Below are 5158 nucleotides of genomic sequence, written 5' to 3'. Positions count from 1 at the left end.
GGAAAAAAAAAAAAAAAAAAAAAAAAAAAAAAAAAAAAAAAAAAAACAAGAGTCTCTATAGGAAGTTTGTAAATGATCTCAATTTGAGGGTATAAACTTTGTCTAGATATCTAGATACTTGAAAATAATTTCGCCATCTATAAGATGATCACAAATTATACTCTTATCTAGATGATCTTATAATGAATGAATCCAATCAAGCAATTCGAACCACACGACCCTCCTATAAGGAGTCCGCTGTATTATCAGCATGCGGCAAGCGCTTTATTTTGTTTATAGATTGAGAAAAAGGAGATCATGGATTTTTATTTAAATAAACATCCCATTCCACTCAATACTTTTAAAGTAATGGATTTTAATTATAAATAATTATCAACTGTTCACATTAATCAAATTAATATATAGTTTAATTATTATGAATTTTCTTTTCAGAAAAATTTAATCTAAATTAAATTAATTAAGAAAATTTTAAATAACTATCAACTTCTGACAATAATCAAATTAATGTACATTTTAAATATTACGAATTTTACTTCTAGAAAAATAAATTAAAATTAAATTAAAAGGAAAATTTGTGTTCAATGATATGCATCCTATTCATAGTATCATGGGCAATATTATAAATAAATCTATATGTCATGATATCTAGAATAATAATATTTCAAACAATAATTTAAAAGCATTCATAAATGATAAAACCATAAATTAACAATATTTTGTGGCCCGAAAATCGACTCAAGAATTAAATTAAAAACTAATTAGACTCAAGCCTAATAATAATCTAAATCTTCAACACAAAAATCTTCAAGGATCCAAAGTAGTAACCTAAACAAAATAGGACTTTGCTACCGTACCTGAAAATTATTTAATTCTGAACCCGACTTATCTAAATTTGACCAAGTCTATATAAAAACAAACTTAGACCAAAGTCAAAAAATTGCTACGCCAAACGCAACTGGAAGCTGCTACTGGGTAGCAACAGATGAAATTAAATTTTTTGCTGTAAATCTGTATCAACTTCTTGATTTCTTCATCGTCTAATCTTCAATCTTTTACAAGATACAAATATTACAATAATTGTAATAATTAAATAATTGTAATAATTACATAAAACCTATGTTTCGTAGGCTCACAATTTTTAATTTAATTGAACAGAAAATAAAATCAAGATGATGGAGTTGTAATCCACATATCTTATTACATACTCAAAATAACGAATTACAATCAAGAATCGACCATAAATAATTGGTTCATAGTGTAAAATAATCCAATCATTTAATCAACATATAATAAATTATTTCTAGATATCGTTCGATTAAAACAAGTAATTTAAATTCAAAAATAACAAGCACCTGAACGATTTAAATTGCTTTGATACCAGTTATTAGAATACGAAAGCAAAATTCCTTAAAAATTAAAAAAAAATTAATTCATTAAACAAGACCGTTTAGATATTCATGTGAATGTTAAATAAAAATAATGGATTCGATTTTTTATCTAAATTTGATAGTCAATTCTTGAATTAATATGAAATCACGAACTTCCAGCTTTTAATTGTAAGAACTTGATGTTTCAAACCTTCAAGTTCTCTATGGTATTCTCCAAAGTTAAGACTACACAGTGGGTGGATACTTTCTTCTAATTAAATCAAGAAACTAATTGTTGGATTGGACAATTAATAAAGACAGAAAATAATTATTTTCTCTTTCTTTTTCTCTCTCCAAGTTTGAACATTATGAGATTATGTATTATGATTGTGGTTCAATCCCATAGAATATCTATGTTCCATCTAATCTCTATTTATAGAGATTGAATAGTTCAAATCCTTGTACAATAACAATTCCACATTTAAAATGAAATTTTAATTAGAATCCAAATCTAATTAGTCTATAATAACATATGTAATTCTAGAATTTGAATTACAATTATCATTTGGTTTACAACTTTTATATTAATTACAACTAAGTATAAAATTTTATTGCAATTACAATTAAGTCCAAAACTATTATAATTATCGTAATTAAGTTTTAATACTTTATAGAGCTACCATAGAGACTTGAACGGACATATATCATCCAAACTCCAATAGTTAGATCATTTTTAGTCAATCCTAGACCGTTCAATTTAGTTATTAGTCTTTGCTTTTTTCACTAAATGCAAGAGACTGAATTCTCAAATAAATCTATAATACTTTTTTCTGACTTGTATANATAGATGAAAAAATTATAGCTCAGAAATCCAAAAAATTATAGTCACATGTCACATATTTTCAAATTTGATAGTCACATATTACTTTTTTTAGTCACAGATGATCGAATTTTAAGGTCACATGTCAAATAGCCGATCACCGCCAACTCTATTTCCACCACCGTCACTTGCAACCACCATCACCCCGTTGCCGCCGCCGCCGCCAATGCCAACACCAACACCAACATCAACAAAATCAATGCAACTAGATCCACCGCCACCACCAAACACAAAAAAGAAAAAAAAAATCACCAACGCCGTTTGAACCACACCATCGCCGCCTCCAAATCCACCACAAACACTGTCGCCGCCAAAAATACAAACATTATCACACTGCACCACACCACAACACCCACATAGCACCAACAAAATCGACTTCCACAAACATAGAACTCACATCACACGCCACCAATACAAACCGGCTTCCACTCACACCGCACTAACAAACCGACTTTTACACACTTTTGCGCATCAAGCAACTGTTGCATCGCCGCCGACTAGCTGGTCGCACAGCGTAGCCACGATGACGCTGCTGTGAGCGCTAACTCCGTGGCGCTCAGATCAACGAGTGACGACTTCGACCAACCTGATTGCTCACAACACCAGTTGCGAGGGCGTCGCACCGCAGCAACTATGTCGTCGCTCGACTCTCATGTCTCTGGCGACGGTGCTCTTCAACAATGATGGAAGTTTGAGGGAGAGAGAGGGTAGAGAGAGGGGGAGACGGTGGAGAGAGAGATAGAGGGAGGCGAGAAGTGAAAAATCTAAGGATATGAAAAAATGATTAGGGTTTGTTTGGATTAGGTAGTGTGGGTATAGATAATACCTGATTTCTGATTAAAAAATATTTGCACTTGATTTTTGCACTCACATCTTTAAATGTCGGGAATCCTATAATTTCCTCTATTATCAATTTGGCTAAAACGCAAAGGATTGGGTCAAGACACAATACAAACCCTCCTATAAGTGAATTTGGGCCAAGGTAACATTAAAACCAATTAAATTGTTACTAGTGGCTCACATTGTTTTCGGGTCGAGCATATGAATTGATTGGTTTGTTAAGATTTGGGGTCCATCTTAATAAGGTCAACTTTGTTAAGAGGAGTAGTTCAAGATCTATTTAAGTTGGTCAATATTTCGGTATTTAACCGATGTGGGATTTATTCCCTTAACATGCTCCCGCAAGATGGTGGCTCTTTTTGAGCAGACCAATCTTGAAATCCATGTGCTCATTTTTTAGACTTAATCCGATCGAATAGCTTGTTGGAGCTTAATGAGCTCTGATACCATGTTAAGATTTGAGATCCATCTTAATAAGGTCAACCTTATTAAGAAGGAGTAGCCTAAGATCTATTTAAGTTGGTCAATATTCATGTTAAGACTTGGGGTCCATCTTAATAAGGTCAACCTTGTTAAGAGGAGTAACCCAAGATCTATTTAAGTTTGTCAATATTTCGGTATTTAACCGATGTGAGATTTATTCCCTTAATATGCCCCCGCAAGATGGTGGCTCTTTATGAGCAGACCAATCTTGAAATCCGTGTACTCATTTTTGAGACTTAATCCGATCGAATAGCTCGTTGGATTTACTGGACTCTGATACCATGTTATGATTTGAGGTCTATCTTAATAAGGTCAACCTTGTTAAGAGGAGTAGCCCAAGATCTATTTAAATTGGTCAATATTCATGTTAAGACTTGGGGTCTATCTCAATAAGGTCAACCTTGTTAAGAGAAGTAGTCCAAGATCTATTTAAGTTGGTCAATATTTCGATATTTAACTGATGTGGGATTTATTCTCTTAACATGTCCCCGCAAGATGGTGGCTCTTTTGAGCAGACCAATCTTGCAATCCGTTGATCATTAATTGAGATTTATAATCGGATCGAATTGCTCGTTGGAGTTTAATGGGCTCTGATACCATGTTAAGACTTAGGGTATATCTTAATAAGGTCAATCTTGTTAAAAGAAGTAGTCTAAGATTTATTTAAGTTGATTAATATTTTGGTATTTAACTGATGTGGGATTTATTCCCTTAACATGGTTGATAAATATTTCATTCATCGGTCGAAGCCTATAAAATATAATCCAAAATTGTTTAACGTCATTGCCCAAAATTTATTGGGTATCAAAACATAATAGTTTTTATAATGATTTCTGGTGTGTGAAGAACCTGGGAAGGTCTGTCCATGGATTGCTTTAAAGAACGGAAATCCCACTTGAATTCAGCCATTCCAAGTTGCATTTCTATGTGCTTGGAAATTTGGAATGGCGTTGGTATAAATCATGATTTTGCTATGTGGGTTGTTAGTGAATCTCGACAACAGTCTCTTCAATGGGGATTTTATTCAAACCACTGCATTGATTTATATATCTCCATCAATGAATTGGGCGTGTTGACACATAAAAATTCAGCCCAAATCGAACGGTCCAAGGAATGAAGCCCAATTGGAGGATCCCCAAATCAGATAGCCCAAAGAACGAATCCCAATCAAACAATTCAAGATGAAGGCCCAAATAGGGAGGCCCAAGAACGTGGTAACACCATCGCCCAAGTTTGCAAGTTGCCCAGAATCTGAGCGAATGGAGTGTCATGCAGTCGACCAGAGCTGTTACTCTATTCTCGCCGAAACCTTCGAGTCGTCCAAGGTCTTAGCAAACATAAAGTGTTGTAATTACAAGAAGTGCAGTTATCAAAGCAGTTATTAAAGCATCTCTATCACGTTCCACGACTCAAGGAATTCAATCGAAAACGATTGAACGATGAAGAGTAATGGCAGCAGTTAAAAAAGGCAGTTCCATGACAAGTTGACCATTACGAGGAAAGTAGGCAGTTGTAGAACGATCAAGCAGTTTTTAGGCGGTTGATCACAAAGAGATCATCCAGGGAGTATAAAAGGAAGAAAAGACAT

Source organism: Olea europaea, chromosome 7 (genome assembly GCF_002742605.1).
Source record: "Olea europaea var. sylvestris chromosome 7, O_europaea_v1, whole genome shotgun sequence".
Lineage (NCBI taxonomy): Eukaryota > Viridiplantae > Streptophyta > Magnoliopsida > Lamiales > Oleaceae > Olea > Olea europaea.
Note: the sequence above shows the minus strand (reverse complement) of the source record.